Below are 23030 nucleotides of genomic sequence, written 5' to 3' on the forward strand. Positions count from 1 at the left end.
TACGGATTTTCCCGTTTTTTCCCAGATCATGACAAAGAGCATACTGCGGGTGTGTCTGGTCGGCAGGGGATGCTCTCTCCTCCATGATCCCCTCTAATATTTTTAGGTCCGTGTTTGCTCTGCTCAAAAATCGGTTTTGTTCCAATGGACTTTGAGATTAATTACTGTTCATTATCTTCATTTTTCATGCAACAGTTGCGGAATATCTGCAGGAAAGGCAAGATGTGGCCTTCAGTTTAAAATATGTTGTAATACAAGACTTATTTTGTTTTATGAATAAAGTCTAATGTAAACAGTGTCTATTCCTTTTGTTAGCAAACTCAAGCTGAAGAAATGCGTTCTATAAAAAAATAAATGCCTGCATAATTTTGTAATTTAATGTAAGGAGGTTCATGTAGCTTTTGCAACCATACTTTTATGTTTGTTTCTTTAACATCCCTTTTGAGAATTTGTCACTGATATTGAGACGCCACCATTTGCTGGTAGAGAGTTGCAAATCTTAGATTTTGGGCAGTGAGGAATCTTTTGTGCCAGCACCAATTGCCACACAGGAACGGTTCACATCCCACAGTTGGATTCAAACCCTCAACGTAATGATCCACTTCTTACACCACGACTCTAGAAAAAACGCTCTATGCACTGTTCCACGTGGGCAACACGTTAAAAAAAATGAGATATTGACATGTTTCAAGTTGAAAAGATTATTTTACAAACATAGTTTCATGTCAACCAAGAATTCTAGTTTACATTTCTGTTAAATATAAAAGCTTTTAATCCATTTATTGCAGTCCTTTTCTAAAGAAAACAACTTTTCTAGTTTTTCCTTTCTGAAGATTTTGTTGCTGTATTGAGAGTGATATGTATACATATTTAAGTCCTGCAAAAATGTGGACCTTGGATCGATTTAAATGAGATTACAGCCATGACTTTTTAACTTATGAGTACGAATAATTTCTTTTCGTAGGGTAAACTTAAGATATTGATCTTTTTTCATTGACTGAACAATTATACAAAGTGAAGGAATATAAGGTTAACAGAATATGAAGTGTATCTACGAAACAATAAATTCACAAAACAGTTCTTGTCTTACCCAGCAAAGTTAAAACTAATCTGATTAAAATCACATCCTTTGATCAGCTCACATAGAACGCTACACAAGGATCTAAAGAAACCCCATTCGGGGTCTTCTCCTGGTGACCTTTTGATTATCCAATCAAATGTTTGCTTCCACGAATTTAGAAGTATCTCGAAATTCAGTTACAGAAGTGAAAGCCCCCATGATGCACGAACGGAAAATCGTGACTTGGTTTCCGTAGCCTGTCAAAAGAACAACCACGGTATTTTCTGTACAGAAATATATCTAGTATTTGCTTTTTCCTTGTTTTTTAGCTCTTAATTTTGTATAAAATGATAAGATCTTCTCCACAGCTACTTTTACTTCTACATTTATTTCCCAAAAGTCGCTTAAGTACGATCTCTCTGATTGGTCAAAATATTAATGAATATTTTTATTAGAAAGGGCAGCAGGAGGTGATCCGAAATGAGTTTTTTTTCCAGATCCTTGTGTAGCGATCAAAAGATCTGATTTTAATCAGATTGAGTTAGAACCTAATGTAATTAAATGTGAGCCAAAATGATTTATAGCGTTCCATTTGATTGTCCCCAAGTCGTCTACTAATACGTCAGACAGCATATTATTATTGCTAGACCACATATTTGTTCTGCGAATGTTCTCACTTATACAAATTTGGAGCAGAGCAAACACGGACCACTAAAACCTCAGAGGTGGAACCAGGTGCTATGAAGGAGTAATCATCTCCTGTCGACGGGAACATCCGCCTTGTTCTCCTTGTCATAATAGGGCAAACAGAAAAAAAGAGACAATTCTGCCTGAAAATAACGAACTGACAATCTGTATGAAAAATGCAGTCAAGATTCGACGATAGATTGTATTTGCTACCAAGGCCATTGTATCACCATAGAATTTGCGAAATGGTGACTTCAAAAGGTATTTGAATTTTTCCTCTTTAAATACTTACAAAAGTCAAATTCATGGATTTTTATTTCATTTTGCCAACTTATTCACCTCATGCCCGTACGTGCTTGGGGGTAATGTTTTAAATATTATGGAAATATTTAGATGCAATCTGTATGGTACAATTGCAAACCAAACTAACGATCAACTGTGTTGATACCGGCCTCTGTAATTGTATGAGCACCATGATACTGATACCATTTATTTTTTGCTTTTGAAATAGAAATGATAATTTCTTATCACAATACTATTTATTAAAAGCAAATTCAGCATATCCCTTCAAAAGAGTTAGCACATGATGTTTCTTATCAGAATTGAATTATTCAATTTTTGTGGTTTTTGACCTGGTAAATCTTATATTGTCAACAGCAACAGCACCATAACTGGTTTTGTTTCCAACTCCAGCCACGAACCCAAACTATAGTTAAATAAAACAAGAAGAAAAAGATAAAATTCACAATATTATATTATATTGGGTAAGAATATTTAAAATTGAAAAATTATTGTGCGTTTATATTTCAAGGCGACCATATAATTAAGCAATTAGAATTCATTAGAATAAATATGAACATCCTATTTCCCAAAATGTTCTTGCTATGGACAAAAGAAGCGGATCAAAAAATTGTTTTAATACTTTAGTGTAATGGAAAATAGCTAATCATATTTTGGACATAAATTGGTATATCAATATTTAAAGTTAAGTATTTGCTATTGTTTAAAAAGTATTGGTAGACATTAATACTTTTACCTGTTTTGAGAAATCATTTATGAAAACATTCAGAGAAAAAGTCGATAGATTTTAGTTTTTTTGAATGTAGTCGTGATGTTTGAAATTGAAATATATAAGAAGATAAGTCATCTATAAATGAAAATACCATGCAGAATAAAAAGTTAATATTCTGAATGTGTACACCACAATTTAACATTGATTTATCAATTATTGAAGTATAAGACAAACACACTTGTAAATATGATGCTTAAAGTGATGCTTACTATGATTAATCGTGCCTTAATGATACCTGATACTTGTAGATATATTTTTTCTGAATAACCAGATTTTATCATACAATTTAACATATGATACTTTTTCTGTTCTTTCTCGTGTCTATATAAAAACAAAATGAACCTTGTAGGAACGATACTTACACAGAATAATCAAACTTTTAAGCTAAAAGATACAAAAAGATAATTCTTTTTCTTAAAAATGTCCAAAACTTATCATATCCAGTGGAAATGACCTGTTAACTAAAATCAATTCACTAAAATCAATGACGTCTCTTTCACATGAAATACCTGTGGAAATGATACTTTTTACGATATATCACACTCTTTGTTATGATTGTAGAAACGATACATTTTCTGATACATCATAAGCAGATAAATATAGAAATTTTACTAACTATGTAGTCTTTTCCAGCTGTAAAGCTTACATTAAGGGGTTTCCATTTTGCAGCAGTATCTCCTTTCATTGCTACATTTGTTAAAACCAGTTCTTTAGTGCTTTTCTTTAACTGCAAAAACTGGAGCCTAGCATCTCCCGTTATAGCGTAACTAAAGTCCACGCGCACCGAGCTCTCTGTAACCATCAAGAAATACAATATTGTAATAAGTATTACACTTAAAGTAAAGGCACACTATTCAATTTTTAAGTTTTCATTTTACTTAAATGATCATAGTGTTTATTACTAGATATAAGGAAACATCTTAAAATCCGATACAATGTAACGTCACAGGAAGCGTTATGATGTCAACTTTAGACTTGTTTTTTTCTTAACTTTTATATCGAAAAATTTAATTGAACCCCTGAAAAGGACAGAAATATGCATATATTAACAATGAAAAAAATCATGAATGTATATGATATGCCACGAGAGTTTGTTCATGATGGCAAATAAACAGATACGTAAAACGTTGTTTGGAAGCAAATACCTTTAATATTAATATTATATGTCAGTTTCGAAATTAATTTTTTTAGGCGTGCTTATAAATTTTCGACAAATAAATCTGAGAATACAAACACTCGATTGTTCACTAGTCCCGGCCGGACTTTCCTCTATCATCAATGATAAAAAAATGCTGAGGAACAACAGTAGGCCAGAAACTTTTAAACTTCATTTCTGTATACAACGAAAATTTGCGTTCTATAATACTTGGAAAATGCTTTTAAACCGTGGGGGTAAACATAGCTTGAAGAAAATTCTTGAGTATGATTTGGTGAAAGTGTGTGGAATGATCATGAATTATGAAGATAACAAACAGTATTCAATCTCAGAAATCCATTGAAACAATGCAAAATTGGAGCAGAGCACACATGGACCTCAAAATAAAAATGAGGTGGGATCAGGTGCCATGGAGGATTGAGCATCTCCTGCCGACCGGTCACACTCGCGATCGTCTTGTGCTCCTGGTCATAACCGGGAACAAAAAAAAAAAAAAAACCTGGAAAAATCCGTTTTAAATCCTAGATCCCCTAAAATACAAATCAAATAATGAGCATTACAAAAAAGACTATGTTGTTACCAGCATTGTCAGAAGTGTCAATGTCTTCTTTTTCATGCTTGGCACATCGCCTGGCATAATCTTTCACAGAATTCATAATTGTCTAACGCCACTTGCGTCAGGCAGTATAAGGATTAATTTTTTCATGTTCCGAAACTAAGCGATCATTCTTAATGAACTAGATTTTGTGCAAGCTGATTTACATCGGAATTTGTTACCTGCATTTAAACAAATACGGTTTGTAGAAGGAGGATCATATAACGGATGCAAAATAATGACGTGTTTAATTCCTTCAATTTTTTTGCATGCACATGTTTATTCTTTACGATTCTTTCTCCGTGCAACATTTTTCTGCGTTTCTAAACTACTGGATCAGTCTATTTGCCTTCTACGAAAGGGTTGACACAATCATTTCGCGCCAAATGTCACATGTAAATAATCTTCGCGCCTTTTTCGTGGATTGTTTTATTGAATGGGTGTGATAATTTCTATGGAAATAAATAAAGTTTATTCTTTTAAGGATATCCGATCCTCAGCCAGGAAGGATAACTCTTAAATTTATTATTTTATTTAAAAAGTCTCAAAATGAAGCTTGGAATTGAGATCTTTTAGCGCAACAATTTTCATTTTATGCAACTTTGTATGATTAAAGGTTCTTTGAAGTCGTAGAAATGGTCTTGTAAAAAGTTGACATTTGTACCCAATTCAAGATAAGAAATGAATTTATTTTTTGAGAAATTGAATTTCCTTTAGTCTAGCATTAAATTCCAATGCTTATTAGCATGACATGAAATTAAATGTGATATGTGATGTCTAGCAATGACAGCAGAAGCTTTTTTCACAATGTATAATATGGCAATTGAAGTAAAAAGAGGAACTAAAATACTGTATAAACATAAAAAAGATACAATTTTCTCCAAATGCCTGGATACCTATATTGTTCTATCCTAAATTATATTTGTTGATCAATTTTTAATTAGAAAATGCATAGCTGGTGTTTTTATTCCCATTTCTTAAAAATATATTTGAAATTTGATAATTTTTCCTATATAATTTGATTAACTATAAATGATGAACTTTGAAGACATTCCATGGGTAAATTCACGTTACTATGTGAAATCAGAGACATTTTTGTGAGCATTTTCAATTACTTAAAAGCTGATTTTCAGAACCTGAGGATCGGACTACCTTAACCTGATTCTTAAGCTTCAGATTTTTTATTTACAGTACATCTTATCTCATTTTTTTAAAAGAACACATTGTATATGGGCCGGCAACACTAAAACAATGGATTTGCTGATTATTCTGACTATTTATCCCATAGGTGGACAAGTCCAATCATAAACAAACTCCCTCCACCTAGGTAAATGGGACATCCCTTCTTGATTCAGTCTCAATATTACATTCATTCATAATGTACGTTACAAGGTTAGGTTTTTAAAAAAGCCCAGAAAGTCAGCCAGTAGCATATCATTTCATGCTTTGTGGTGAACAAAGGTTTACTTTCAATACAGCGACAAGAGTGTAAGTCAGTACCCGTAGAGGAATGCACTTCTCTCCCGTAAGGTTTAAGAAAAGAATCGGAAAAATGAAGAAGACTTCATGATCTTTAGTGGTTTTCATTTCATAAAAAAGCACGTTATTATAATTATGAGAAAGGTCCTGAAATCGATTGAAAAGAAAAAACTAAACAATTTAAAAACTGTACATTAAGATATATTTAAACTCATTATACCCGCACTCTCTAAAGAAAGTTCGGGTATATTGTTGTTACTCATGTCTGTCCCTCCGTCTGTCCGTCCGACCGTCTGTCACACTCTTCTTTCTCAAACTCCTCTTACATTTTACACAGCAGCCTAACCATCTTTTGGGAGATGTTTGGTGGTGTCATGTAGATGTGCAGTAAGGTTTCGGAATTTTCATTTTCACCCTAGGGGTCAAATGGGGGTCGAAAAATGACGTTTTTTATGCAAAAAGCCCCTGGTTCCTTGAACTCCTCTTACATTTTACACAGTAGCCTAATTATCTTTTAGGAGATGTTTGGTTGTGTCCTGTAGATGTGCAGTAAGGTTTCAGAATTTTCATTTTCACCTTGGGAGTCAAATGGGGGTAAAAAAAAATGACGTTTTTTTTATGCAAAAAGCCCCTGGTTCCCTGAACTCTTACATTTTACCCAGTAGCCTAATCATCTTTTGGGAGATGAATAGTAGTGTCCTGTAGATGTGCAGTTAGGTTTCGGAGATTTCGTTTTCACCCTCGGGGTCAATTGGGGGTCGAAAAACGACGTTTTTTTTATGCAAAAAGACCCAGTGGTTCCCAGAACTCCTCCTACATTTTACACAGCAGCCTAATCATCTTTTGGAAGATGATTGGTGGTGTTCTGTAGTTGTGCAATAAGGTTTCGTAATTTTCATTCTCACCATTGGGGTCAAATGGGGGTCGAAAAATGACGGTTTTTTTTATATAATTAGAAATATGTACATAGGACATGAATGCCCCGCCGAGGGTTTATTAGAAATGCAACATGAAAATTTGTATTAGTGTATGAAATTTGATGAGAATATCTTGCATAGTTTCTTTAAAATTGAAACTGAAATCTTAAAAGTTGGCTATAGATGATAAACTCTCACCAAATTAAGTATAAATGCTTAAGCGTACATAAATATATCTAAAATGGTTTCTTTAAAATTAAGCAAAATGCAAATTCAAAAAAAGTGAGGTCAAGGTCACAGGAAAGTTAAAAGTCAAACATTTTTGATGCAGTTGAAGAGTTCTCACAAATACGTATCAGCATATTAAGTTTGATAAAAATATTTTGAATGGTTTATTTAAAACTGAGCTAAACACTAATTTAAAATAAATGAAGTAAAGGTCAAAGGAAAGTTCAAGGGCAAAAATATTGATGGAGTTGAATAGCTTACATCAATATGTATCAGCATATGAATTTTGACAAAAACTTAAGAAAAGTGGGGTCAGAGTAAAGGTCAAGGTCAAAAATTATTGATGCAGTTGAATAGCTCTCATTAGTACGTATCAGCATATGAAGTTTGATTAAAATATCTTGAATGATTTTATTAAAACTGAGCTATACACTAATTTAAGAAGAGTGAGGTCAAGGTCAAAGGAAAGGTCAAGGTCAAAAAATGTTGATTAAGTTGAATAGCTAACATCAGTATGCATCAATATATGAAGTTTGATTACATTTCTTGAATGGTATCTTTAAAACTGAGCTAAACACTAATTTAAGAAAAGTGAGGTCAAGGTCAAAGGAAAGGTCAATGTCAAAAAATGTTGATGCAGTTGAATAGCTCTCATCAGTATGTATCAACATATGAAGTTTGATATAAATATCTTGAATGATTTAATTAAAACTGAGCTAAACACTTATTTAAGAAAAGTGAGGTCAAGGTCAAAGGAAAGGTCAAGGTCAAAAAATGTTGATGCAGTTACATAGCTCTCATCAATATTTATCAGGATATGAAGTTTGATAAAAATATCTTTGATAATTTCTTTGAAACTGAGCTTTGAACAGAGCTAAATGCAAAGCGTGATGGAAAGACGGACAGAAGGACGGAAGGATGAAAGGACGGAAGACGAACATGACAAACACTATATGCACTGGCCATATTCATGGTGGGGCATAAAAACAAGGTAAACAATTTTGTTTGCATGCACCCTTTCTCCATACCACCTCTCCATGTTCCAAGATTGAAGTTTTAATGTCAAAAGGTTCTTAAGAAGTTATGGTTTGGAGGTGTTTTTCTCAATTTGACCTTGAATGAAGAAAGGATTCAAGGTCAACATTTTAGTGCAGTGCATCTTTTGTAAATGTCTTTTTTCTATGTTACAAATTTGAAATTCTAATGTCAAAGGGTTCTCGGGTTATAGCCTGGACTATATTTTTATGTAAAGATTGACCTTGACCTTATCAAAAGGTCAAGGTAAAAGGAGTTTGGTGGCCTCAACCCCATTTCCATACCACCTCCCCATGTTTCAAGTTTGAAGTCTTAATGTCAAAGGTTTGTCAAGTTAGGGCTCAGACAAAATTTGATTGAAGAAGAAAACTGACAAAAACAATATGTAGACTAGTAAAGTCTACTTGTTGCATCAAACCTGTAGGAGGAGTAGTTTTGAAAGAACAAATTTGTTTCTACATTATGTAATGAAACTTTAACATAAGATTCAACTTTTCTTGCCTAGTGGTTCGTGAGAAGAAATTTTTTTTCTTATACAGTAAAGAATACTTATAGCGAAACAAGCCTATAATGAATTGACACTTACAGCAAAGCGATTTTCATTCCCCGTGACTTTAAAATATATTGTAAACTTAATGGATATAAGCAATTACACTTATAACAAAGCAAAATCATCCGTCTCAGGCACTTTGTTATAAGCGTGATTTACTGTACATTCCCATGTTTACAAAACTTTGATCCCCTATTGTGGCCGCACCCTACCCCTGAAGGTCATGATTTGGACAAAGTTGAAACTACACTAAGTAATGAAGTTTCACATAATTTTAAACTTTTCTGGCCCAGTGGTTCTTCAGAAGATTTTTGAAATAGCATCTAATTTTCACTCATTCTTATCTCCCCTTAAAAGAAGGTTTGACCCTTCATTTGAACAATTGTTTTACACAAGAAAGAATATTTTGCATGAAAAATAAAACTCTTTGTGTTTCTAAATATTTCATCACACCTCTAGTGTGTTTCTTCTTATTTTAACTAAGATAATGATGATTTAATTATGACTTCAATTTTATTCAGGTCTTTGTATGATAATTATACCCTGAGGGGTATGTTTACCTGTCTTCAACAATTCAGATAATTGTTCACAGTTAGTACTTTTCAAGCATTATTGATCAAGTTAATTTCTGCCTACTGAAAATACTGATCTTGAGCAAATTAATAAGAGTTCCAAGCGAAATTTGTAACAAACCACGTAAAAAGACTTCTGGCTGTGTCCTTTTGTAATTATAGATATAGATCAAAGACAAGATAGTGAGCAAACTTATTTTTCTGGGAGGGATAACATTCTTGCTGCAGTATGAATTGGTGTAAAAATCTAAAAAGTCACCAATTAAAAAAATGTCTAATAATTCCACTTTAATTTTGACTCAAGTAGATGTTAGAGAGAGAGAGAGAGAGAGAGAGAGAGAGAGAGAGAGAGAGAGAGAGAGAGAGGAAAGAGAAAGAGAGAGAGTGAGAGAGAGAGAGTTTACTCCAGGTATATAGCCCCATGCAATATATATATATATATATATATATATATATATATATATATATATATATATATATATATATATATATATATATATATATATATATATATATATCTGTGACAGCAAATTCTCAGGAGACAATTTTTGAAATGCAGTTTTCCTCCATGCATTGTTTTCAGAAAACTCAAAGCTGAAAATTTAAAATTTATACCCATGTCAACATAGTGCAACTTTCATCTATATTGATAAAAATGTACATTAAAGAAAAGTATAATTAAATAGGTAAATCAAAGTGTTTTGAATAGCAAAACCAAGCTATACCAGTATAGCTTATTCAACTACAGAGCTTAATAAATTTTAAGAGATTGTGCAAGACGTTTTTTTAATTTTTAATCATTCTTAAAATATTTATATCACCATTCCTGATTCAAGGGAGAGCTAGGCATATGACTAAAAAAGTCCATGATCTATTGATTTAATAAAGACACATGATCAGTAAATAATGATGACAAGTGGGAAACGATCGGGTTAATATTCACAATTTGGAGTTTTCAACATTTAAGACCATGCAGACATAACTCCTTCCCCTTTTCCCCCTTCCCAGCCCCAGGCTCATTTATTTATACAAATTATTTATTACTTGTTTTGGTATAAAATAAATTATGAATAATACAAAAATGTATATGTACACAAAGTATAGTGGCAGGTCTCTGAATAATTTTCATTTTCTAATTCTAGGAGGGTGGACTGACCCTAGGGGGTCCTGAATAAAATGTCAAGCAGCTTATCACTAACACACTTTTGACGCAGGTCACATTGTGGTCATTTCCAGTTTCAGGATGAGGATGACTTCAAGGGGTCATAACCTTTATACCATTTAATGCATAATGACTCGAGGGACAATATTATATATGATTAAGGGGAGAGTTTTCAACCATTTTCAAGATACAATGTATGTGATCATCTGTTTCAAGTTTTAGGGATTGGAAATGACCTCTGGGGGGTCATGACCCCATATATCCTATTTAGTGTGTTATATAGAAAGATTACTTAGGGGCTTTTGCTTTAATGAAAGCTATTTTATTGTTTCCGGTTCCAAAGATTGAGTGGAATGACCCCAGGGACTTGCCTCATTGTATAATTTGTGTAATTGTGACATTCCAATGATCTTTGACCCTTTTCCAACTATAGGCCCCTAACCATTTTCTTTTCCGATTATTTTACCCTGTTCTAGTCGCCCGTGTGGCACAGTGGTTAGAAAGTCTGCTCTAGAGTCGTGGAGTAAGGAGTTGATCCTTAAATCGCAGGTTCGAATCCACTGCGGGACGTGGAGACCAGTGTCGACCATAGGTTAAAATTTGCAGCCCTCCACCGGCAAGTTGTGGCGTCTCCATATGAGTGAAAAATTCTCGAGAAGGACGTTCAACAACAAACAAACCCCGTTCTATATTAAACGTTAAAAATAAGATATTCATAATACAGTACTTACCGCCTGTTATAGGTACTGTTAACTTGATAGAATAATAAATCCATTTAAAACACACTAAATATTAATAATCCCAGTGGTAATAATGATGTACGTACACCATGTGCAAAACAATAATGATAACGGTAAAAGTAGTGCTCGCAGTGTGACGTTATTCCACGCACGAGTCTAGAAATTTTTCAAAAAGGTGTAACCTACATTTGTAAAATTTATATTATAATTACATACATTTTTTTCATAAGTTTGTGTTATCTATTCTAAATATGACAGGAAAACGGGTGAATAGTGGGTGGGGTTGATTTTTGACAAAGTTGATTGGGTCAAGATTTGGAAAGGGGTTCTCCGAGTCCTACCCAAATACTGATAAAAATTTGCACAAGTTGGCATCTATTTTTTTTTAAGTTCATCAAAAAAGCTATGCACTAAATAATAATATTTGTTGTTTTGACAATAATTTCAACAAGTTCCAATTACGGGTAGAAAATTGACCACCCCCCTTTTTTTTTTAAACACAAATCGTTCAAAAATTCTCTCTTTATCAGAATTTACATTATTAGGTAATATCAGACTGGCAATGAAATATTTACATGCGCGGATCGGGGGGGGGGGGGGGGAGGGGGTCCGATATCTATATACGAAAGCAACTAAAAGTGACCTTGGAACCCCCCCCCCCCTTTAGAAAACACGGACTCCTGTTTAGTTGAAAAGTTATACTTATGAAGCTTAAAAGTGAGCGGCCACTCCCCCACTCCCCACCAGCACCAGCACCATGAAATAGATTTTTTTTTTGCTTGTCAAGAAATTTCTGGGTTGAATCCATCTGGAAAAAAGTCCTGGATCCACACCTGATTTACATAAGAGGCCCATATGGGCTGCATGTTCACCTGAGCATTTTATGCTTCATTTAAATGTGTGCTTCTCCCCTGGTTACCAGAATTTAAAGGAGAGCAGTCAGAGCACATTTTAGGGACGCAGCAATGTTTTTGAAAGTGGAGGGGGAGGGGGGGGGGGGGGTAGCCAGAGAAAAAAAATTCAACTTACCTGAAAAAATTTGACAAGCCAAAAGAATTTTATTTTCAAAACTCAAAAATCTTATTGGGGGGTGGGGGTGGGGGGTGGGGTGGATTCTAACTTCTTTCAGTACTCCAATTTTATATATACACTACTACATTACCTTTATTTGACTATAATGCAACAAAAAGGGGGGCACCACCCGTTCATGAACATTTTCAATAGTAAAAAGTTATGTTTCAAAAAAATTAGGGGGCAGGCCCCCTCTGCAGCCCCCCCCCCTCCCGATGCTATGTGCCTGCATTTAGAGGCAAACACATTAGTGCGGGTATTACAGTCTCATGACAGCATCTAGTTTATAATACATGTATATGTATATGGTAAGATTATCATCGCGTGAGTTTTTTCCGGGAGGGGGGGGGGTTATTAGTATCTTGCTTTGCTCTAGCTATGAAGTGTACAGGCCATTTACTTTGAGTTCTAGAGCAGCATTGAAACATTTTGTCTCAAACACTTCATGAAAACTTTACTAGTTCAAACTGTTCATAATTTACTTCGTCGTCGAGAACGACGGAAAACAGACCTGTCTATAAATAGAGGCCGTCTCATCAATCTATCACTGACCAGATAGTGTGCATGAATAAGCGTGCCCTCTAGTAAGAGAGTACATGTAATATGAATTTTACAGGGCCTGGATATCGAATATCTGAAACATAATCCTCCATCGTGTTCATATTCTTCTTCGCCCTATAACTATAGTCCTGCTGGACACGTTATTACTGGTGACGTTAATATAGTTAATAATGAGGACCTTAGATCACTAATTTTAAAAGGTCCTAAATTTAGGGAACCCCGATCCTTCAACTGGCGTCGGAATTTCATAAAAATTATGGATTCTGTAGAGGACTACGCCAGGCGATGGGCCAGACATGAAAAAGAAGACCTTGACACTTTGTCAGAATGGGTTAAATGTATCAGATGTATGGTAAAATCACGCATTAAAAGATTGAGGGGCAATATGAGAACCATCTATCCTTCTGTATTCAATAATCCAGAAGTGAAAAAAGAATTAGATAGATTACATAATCAGTACGTACTGGTCCCTGCTGACAAAGCAGGTAACAACATTGTCTTTGTTTGTAAGGCTCATTATATTAAATGTATTTTAGAGGAACTTGGATTTAATTCTACAAGTGGTAATCCAACTTATACTCGTAGTTCCCTTTCTAAGGAAGAAATTCTTCAAAATCATATGTCAGTTTTGAATATTTTGAATATTCCAAACAACCAAAATGAACTTGAATTACCATATTTATATTGGATTCCGAAACTTCATAAAAATCCTTACAAACAAAGATACATAGCGGGTTCCAGTAAATGTTCAACCAAGCCTCTTTCTTTACTCCTCACTAAGATATTAACAGTGGTGAAGGGTACTGTGCAACAATATATTCGAGAAGTAATGTAAATCAGATGTGGATACTTAAAAATTCCAAGGAACTTTTGGAAAATTTGAAATCGCAAGATTTTACCAAAATCAACAGCTTAAAAACTTATGACTTTTCTACTTTATATACAACCATTCCCCACGATAAATTAAAGTCCAGGCTTTTTGATATAATTGACAGCTGCTTTTTCAATAAAAATGGAACTCGTTAATATACTTACCTTGTCATTGGTCGTTTGCAAAATTATTTTGTTAAAAAACATTCTGATTGTACACACAAGTACTCTGAAGTTGACATTAATAAGATGCTTGAGTTTCTGATTGACAATATCTATGTGGTTTTTGGAGACCAGGTCTTCCAACAATCTATTGGAATTCCCATGGGTACCAATTGCGCCCCGTTATTAGCAGACCTTTTTTTGTATTCATATGAAGCAGAATTTGTCCAAAATCTTGTACGTGAAAAGAAGAAAACACTTGCTGTGGCCTTCAACTCGACATTTAGATATATCGACGATGTATTGTCAATTAAAAATGGCTATTTTCATTCTTATGTCGATACGATATATCCTGGTGAGCTTGAGATAAAAGATACCACAGAGTCTGACACATCTGTTTCATATTTGGATATTTTACTTGAAAAAGACGTTAATGGTAATCTAACAACCAACCTTTATGATAAACGTGATGACTTTAACTTTTCTATCGTCAACTTCCCTTACTTATGCAGCAATATACCTTCATCACCGGCATACGGGGTATATATCTCTCAGTTGATTCGATACGCAAGAGCATGCTCTACGTATGAACAATTTCTAAAACGAGGTAAATTATTGACAAACAAGTTGATGAAACAAGAATATCAGCTGTCTCGTTTAAAGTCATCATTTCACAAGTTCTATGGTCGATACAATGACCTTGTCAGCAAATACAATTTATCATTGAGTCAAATGCTGACTGACGTTTTTCATACTAATTGTTAGGCCATTATTTACACACTGAATTGTCGACGGATTTTTCCGTTATTTCTCGATCATGACAAGGAGCACACGGCGGATGTGACCGGTCGGCAGGGGATGCTCACTCCTCCATGGCAACTGATCCCACCTCTGATGTTTAGAGGTCCGTGTTTGCTCTGCTCCTATTTTGTATTGTTTAATGGACTTTTGAGCTTGAATACTGTTCGTTATCTCCATATATTTCATTTCTATAAAACAAATCATCTAACTACTGTAGATTCCTTATTTTTCGCGAGTACTTATTTACGCGAAATGACTCTTTGACGTCAAATCGCGAGAACAATAATTCGCGAGTGGACGGTTGATCAAGGGATTTTACATTGATTTCAGCGCCATAAAAATAAAAGCGAGTAATTTTTTATTTCGCGAGTGGTGCTTATTCGCGTTATAACGCGATAAATAATTCCTCGCGTATATTTAGGAATCTACAGTATTTTTCCCAGAATTATAATTTTGCAGTTTCATCCCAACGTAACTAGTCAGCCCGTGGGCTAACTAATAAAAGACCAAATAGTGGAATGTCTTAGATATTCGTTAATCTGTAGTATTTGGCTATGATATTTGAGAAGGTCAATTTTACATCTTGTGTAATGTGTAATGAAGTATCGCAACTATGTCGCTCCTTAATGACGGAAACGTTTAGCACCTCTCTTGCTTATGCTTTCCATAGATACTGATTGATTAGTCAGGCAAGCTTTTTGAAAAGCTATTACTTGTATTATGAAATAATAAAATTTTGACACCAGTTGAAAGAACGGGGTTCCATAGTTTTGGCTCTTTTAAAATGAGGGATTTAAGGTCCTCATAAAACTATATTTAAATCACCAGTAATGACGTGTCCAGCAGGACTATAGTAGTAGGATGAAGAAGAACATGAACACGTAGGAGCATTATGTATCAGATGTTTGATATCTAGGCACTGAAGAGTTTTTATAATTAAAAGTTTAGAAGCAATAGTCGATGTTTATTTATGAGAAATACAAGGTGTGGTATTCAACTTGAAATATGGTGGAATACAAGACTGGATCCTTTTGTGACTAAAATATTACTAATATTAAATGCGTCGATTCTTTTTTTTTGCAAATCGAAGTTTAAGGAACAAACAGGTTGTTTGAACAGTATTATCTTCCGTAAAACGTGGCGGTTGAAAAAGCCTTTGATTTGCAATATCCATAATCACAGATACAAGCCTGTATTCTGGTGTAGAAGAATCCAAATATGGAGTCTCCTTGACCTTTTCAAATAGACTATATAGAACTTTCAAAGGAAAAAAAGTAAAGTTTGGTGCGAATGTGATGGCGACCTAACTGTTTATTTACATAAATAGTAGTGAATCAAAAGAAACATCGTGTATAATAGGTTTATTGTATGACCGATGTCCATGACTACGCGTACGTCTCTGAGTATTGTTAAAAAGTCCCATCACATTCACATTGCTACAATGTGGACTTGAAAGATTCCTTATTCTATCGACATTGTCATCGCTGCCATATGGAAAAGCGTGCTTTGTTTCCTAATCCAGTATTCTTCTCCTTGTCTACGGAAATTTGTTTTCAGTGATGGGCTACAAGTATGATGGTTGTTGATCTTCTCTAGAATTCTAACTTTCATTGATAAAAGATAATAATCAGGTAAATTAAAGTGCTTGTAAAGAGGCTGTTGACCCCCATTGTTAATTTAAAATCTATTTCCCGATATTCTTTTATGAAGTGAACTCCTGGTTTTACCAATACATAGGTTACATTTTATTCCTCGCACAACATTTGCGGATTTGCAGTTCAGATTTTTCCAAGTCTTAGTACATCACCAACCGGACACAACCTAACACCAAAGCGAACCCCAAAAGCGAACCTCGGTTTGCTTTGCGGTCGATCAGGGTCCGCTATTTAAAAATTTGGGTGCGTTCTGGGTTTGTTGTGCGTTCACACGGGGTCAGCTTTGGCTCCACTAGAGCGAACCCGGTGTTAGTTTTCACTCAGGCGTGAAGCGGACCACGTTTTATCTTACCGCCTATAAACCCCGCCCCCTACATATTCCAAATATACAGTAATTGAAATGGTTCATTGTTGTTCAATGGCAATAGGAAGCATGTATACCTGTTAGTAACAAACGGAAGACGTTATTCTACAAGGTGTTCTTATAACTATCATATTTTGTGTTTGTTCTTTAAATGTTTTTATAACTGCCTGAATACGTGTTATTCAAAATTCGGGTACCGTAATTTACGGGAAAATAGTTGTTTATATACAAGAATGTTGTTTATATGTATTTTCAAAATGACTATGGGTTGATGATTAGAACACAAAAAAGCAGGTAAATTTACCAAGAAATTTAAATATACATTTCTTAAGGACCCTCTATACACCAGTGCAAAATGTTTTTTGGACATTGAAATATTTTTATTGTATAACGGTGTAAATTTTAAGTTCATCTAAATAATTTTCAATATATGGTACGTGGCATTTACCCCAAGGAAAAATGTTCAAAGACGACAAAGTATCAATCACAAAAAATCTGTTATTTACTACTTATCTTGGGCTTTTAAAATGTTAAGAATGCTTTCATTGATTTCAAATCGAAAAATACACTGTAGAATTCAATTTATTTGAATTTAGATCTAAGGTCAGATCACTCTAACTACAGAAAAATACCACAGAACAGAACTCTTTAGTGTGCAGTGTAGAGAGGGTTCTTAATACATAAATTATATATAAGTATAAATTTCTTTTCCCGAAATTCAATTAATTACTGAATTGTATTATAATTTTAAAAAATGAACTGCAGCCTAATTGATGAGAGAGAGATTAATATGAATTGTTTGTTCAGTACAATTTTGGTTAGGTGCTCCGATTTAATTAATTAATTAATTATTTTTTTTTGTTTTTGGGAACATTGATGCATGTAAACGTAACACATGCACTACATACTCATTGAATTCTTTTTCTTTTACACCGACTTTGTGTAATGTAAATCATATACGGTACAAGTTTTGATGCATCAGATGCGCATTTCAACAAATTATGTCTCTTCAGTGATGCTCATGCCGAAACGTTGGAAATCCGAAAGATTTAGATAAAAAAATTGAAGAGCTGAAAAGGGGGTGCCAAAGACTGGAGCCAATTACGCCGAAGAATCAGAGCTATAAATGAGGGAGAGAATCCTTAATTTTGAAATAAGTATACGAGTATATACGTATTTTCAAGCTAGTACCGATGTACTTTGCTACTGGGCTGTAGAGACCCTCGTGGACTAACAGTCTACCAGCAGAGGCTTCGACCCAGGGGTCATAATGTAAATCATAAACGGTACCAATTTTGATGAACCAGATGCGCATTTTGGAAGAATTATATCTCTTCAGTGAACGTCACTGAAACCTTGGAAATCCGAAATATCTAAATAAAAAAAAATCGAAGAGCTAAAAAAGGGTGCCAGAGACTGGAGCCAAATACGTAAAGTCATTCTTCAATCAGATGTGCATAAGGAATTTTCATTAGCATGCTCCCTCCCCCGGACAAAAAAAAGAACTGTAACAGAAATTAAAATATAAGAACAAGGAATATGATCACTGCTTTACTAGCGGCATGAGACAAATCAAATAAAATAATGAGGAATTGAATGACAGTTAAGATAAAATCTAATATGACTGAAATAACAGCTATTTGAATTATTATTTAAAATATTATAAGGTTTCTTTCAAGGGTACTTACAGACCATCTTGTAAAACACTAAGTCTGGTGAGGTCTTGAAAGTGTTTTGACTGTTTTTAGATATGTACGTCACATTTCAACACATTTCTGGTTGCTTGGTTTTATTATTGATTCATACATATCATGAAATTAAAAAACTATTTAGGAATCACCTCAATATACCAGTTTTAACGTTTCCAATCAAATTTAATATAGCGACACACATTTTATAAGCCTTCCCTTTCCCCCGGGGTCTCCAAGTCCTACTACTTTGTACTGTTTATACTGAAGCTGTATTTCGTTTTGTTCGTGGCGGCAAGGAGTCGACGTTTTGATCGGGATTCTTCATTCTAATTATTTAAACTTGCTGGTGGAGGGGGGATGGGGGGATGGGGTCGGGGTATGGAATGTTCGAATGTTAGGGAGGTATACTTAGGTACACCGTGACCATGGAACACCCGTTAACCAAATGTCTGCTAAAAACAAGACGAAACTTTTGCTGCTCTTTGCACCCCAAACTCTCATAAGGTGTATCATCATACATATGAATACATGATGGCCACTGCTAAAATAGGATGTCAAGGCGTAGAAATTTTCAAATGCAGATTGCAACTATCAATGAAAAAAAAAATGTTCTCGTAATGAAGTTTAGACAAATGAATTCGAATTAAAAAATCATAAAATAGATCTATTTTTTCTGATTTACGTACATGAATGTGCACGTAAAGACAGTAGGCAGAGTTAATGATTTATTTTTTTTTTCATTTCTAATGTAGACAGATAATTAATGAGAAAAATAAAATAAGAAATAACCGAACAAATTGTTAAATGAATATATATTTCTTAAGAAATGAATTAAAACAAGAGAAGAGTTGAATTGTAAATATCTTGTCAGTTAATCTCCGTTGTTATTTTTTTTTTAATACAACCTTTTTAAAAAAAATACGCAAGTATTATTAAAAATCTGAACGTGTTTAATTTTTTAGAATTGAAGTTCATTATCAATAAGAAATTAAAAATATATTTTTATATATAAGAAATAATATAAAAATATATGAAAGTAATTAAAAAATTATTTAATAATCTAAATATTTAATGTTACCTAGAGAATTATAATTTATAAAGTACATATTCAAAAGTAATTCTTAATTGTACATGAACACGCCTCGCTTTACAGAGAAATGCTAACCGGCATGCTGATTGGTCGACGCTTTGACGGGTCGCGTAGTCCAGCTGATTGTCAGCTCTGTTACGTAAAAGCAATCGCCGGGTTCATTTTCTGGGTGCTCTACTGAAATCGGGGGATCGCTTTCGGCGTTCGCACTGGGAACTCCCGCGGTGCGCTCTGGGTTCGCCCGGGGTCAGCTCTAGCGGACCCCGAGCGATTCAGGAAAGCAAACCCGGGGGTCGGTTGGGGTCCACAACTGTTTGGTTGTGTCTGGTCGGTACTGTATAGAAGCTTTGTTCTGTCGGATTGCTAGTAAAAGAACAGTTTGTAATCATCACATTCTTACTAGTTTTAGGAGAACATTTGGAAATAGATGGCATTGGCTCGGAAAAGGATCCATCAAATATATCTATAAGAGAAATTTTGCATTATTCATTTTTATACCGAAACTTGGAGTCCGAAGATTGTATATATCTTGATTTTTTAATATCCCGGAGGATTCTCCGAGGGACACCAGTTGAACTTTTTGAGTCTGTGTCCTTAAAAGACTCAAAAGAGTGATGTCTTTTATACTGGGCGATGCGGTTGCTAGTATCTTTTCGTTATATTTTGTACTACTCATGAATGAATAAGTACCCAACGACAAGTATCCTCGGGGAAAGACTGTCTACCAAAAGAGATATATGTTCGGTGGTTAAAAATGAAATATGAAGATAACAAACAGTATTCAATCTCGTAAGTCCATTGAAACAATACACATTTGAAGCAGAGAAAATAGAGGTGTGATCAGGTGCCATGGAGGAGTTAGCACCCCTATCATGTCCAGAAAGTAGTATTCTAGCATCATTTTTGGCACCAAGAGATGCTTTCTAGTAAAAGATTTTACAAACAGAGATGATTTTAAGTCGAGGTAGTGTTGTTCTGTTTAATTTTAAATTTAAAAAAATGTCTCTCGATATAATTATATAGCAGACGTTGTGGTGGTGTACTTCATAGCCCTACACCCTCTTACGCCCATGCAGTGGTTTGAAATAGTTTTTTTTTTGTCAGAATGGATTAAGAGTTTTAGACATATATACAAAAGCAATATGTGACCCATCTATCCTTCGGTTTCACTAAATCGGAGGTGATAAAATAATTAAAAAGACTTCATAAACAATCTGCTATGGTTCCAGCCGATAAGGCTTGTAACAATGCATCTTTGTTTGAAAGGCTCATTATTATGTTAAGATAATGAACAGTGATCGATCTTATAAAAATCTATAAAGATTAACAAATTGTGAGCAGGGCACAAAACACGAACCCCTGAAAATTCCAGAGGTGGATTCAGGTGCCTAGGTGGAGTAAACATCCCCTGTTGACCGGTCACACCCACCGTGACTCCCGTGTATATATCAGGTATATCTATATTTTAGAACTTGTTTTAATTAAAACTCAGGAAATACAACTTATACTCGCAGTTGACTTTCTAAAGATGAAATTCTTCAAAATAACTTTTCAGTTTTTAATACCTTTAACATTCCAGTTAAGCAAGGCAAGTTCGATCTATCCTACATATACTAGATTCCTAATTTCATAAAAATCCATTTTAAACAAAGATACATTGCCAGGTCCAGCAAATGCTCTACCAAGCCCCTTAACTCCTTACAAAAAAAATAACTGCAGTTAAGGAGAACCTTAAGACGTACTGTGCTACAGATTATTCTAGAAATGGTGTAAATCAGATGTGGATTCTAAAAATCTCCAAAGAACTTTCAGAAAATTTAAAATCGCCAAATATTTCAGAAGTCAGTAATACCAAACTGTATGAATTTTCTACACTTTATACAACCATTCTTAAATTAAAAACCAGGTTTTTTGATATCATAGACAACTGCTTCTTCAATAAAAATAGAAGTCGAAAATTTTAGTTGTGGTTGATCATTCACAAAATTACTTTGTTAAAACCCCTCTGATTCTACACTTAAGTACTCTGAAGTTGATATTAAAAAGATATTGGAATTTCTCATTGACAACATTTATTTAGTCTTCGGAGACCAGGTCTTCCAACGAACTGTTGGAATTTAATTTTAATAAAACTATTATTAACATTATTTCAAAAATTGTATATATATTTTAATTATCAACGTAGCATGTTATATTTACATATTTCTTTTCTTTATGTTTTATTTTGATATACTTTACGTAAATTTATCAGACAATACGTACTTTAAAGTATTGAAAAAGAGACAATAATGGTTATTACATATGTTACTTAAAAAACAAAAGTAAAAAATGTGTCTATGACAAATTAAAGCATTTAATCTGATGAAGATACTGTGCAAGAACATGTACATGTATGTGCTTTTATTCAATTATTTTTTTTTCTAATTTACATTTTCGTTTAAATCCAGATCAACATCAAAATTATTGATCTTAATTGAAAATAAAATAATTAAATATACAGCATAAATGTATAAATGTACATGTATGTCCAATCGTAAATTAGAAAAAAAAGCATCTAATAAGACATAATGTTTGAAATTTTTTATCTACTTGCAAGTCAGTCCAAAAAAAAAAAAAATGCTTATCACTTTCTTTCACGTTGATGAATATGTACAGGCGTAAATGTACACGAACCTCTTACATACACTACATGTAGTTGTAAAAATATTTTATATAACAAAATAAACTAGACGTGTATATTGTATATTGTTTTGTTTTGCACTTGGACATGAAAAGTTCACGTACATTGTACATTGTACACCAGCATTATTACATTGAGCTTAAAAAATACGTACATGTATTTTTCCATTACATAGGTGCCTGCATTTGAACATTTTTAATTGTCATAACAATTTAATTTTAACACTTTAAAAATAATGATAGTTTCAAAGTGAAGCTAGGGTCATCACATTAACCTGTTTCGGAGATATCGCAGTGTTAAGTGAACCCAGGGCTGACCACGAGCGAACGCAGAGCGAACCCAAAGCGCACCCATAGTGAACCAAGAGCGCACCCAAAATTTCTGAAAGCGGACCCATAGCGGACCCCGAGCGAACCCAGGGTGCGCTTTGGGTTTGCTCCGATGTTAGGTTGTGGCTGGTCGGTACTGTATATCGACGACGTAATATCTATTAACAATAGTTACTTCCATTGATATGTCGACTTGATATATCCTAGTGAACTTGAAATAAAAGACACCACAGAATCTACCTGATTTGTTTCATATTTGGGTGTTTTAATTCCTACAGACAATAAAAGCAAACTAACAACTAATTTGTTTGACAAACGAGATGACTTCAGCTCTTCCATCATCAATTTTCCTTATTTATATAGTAATATTCCACAATCACCTGCATTTGGTGTTTACATCTCCCCAATTATTCCATAGACACGAACATGCTCCAAGTACGATAAATTAAAACCGAAACAGGATACTGACAGATAAGTTGATGTTACAGTAAACGTTTCGTAAG

The sequence above is a fragment of the Saccostrea echinata genome, unplaced genomic scaffold, assembly GCF_033153115.1.
Source record: "Saccostrea echinata isolate AGI-Se365-2 ecotype Australia unplaced genomic scaffold, CSIRO_AGI_Sech_v1 ptg000028l, whole genome shotgun sequence".
In the NCBI taxonomy this organism is placed as follows: Eukaryota; Metazoa; Mollusca; class Bivalvia; order Ostreida; family Ostreidae; genus Saccostrea; species Saccostrea echinata.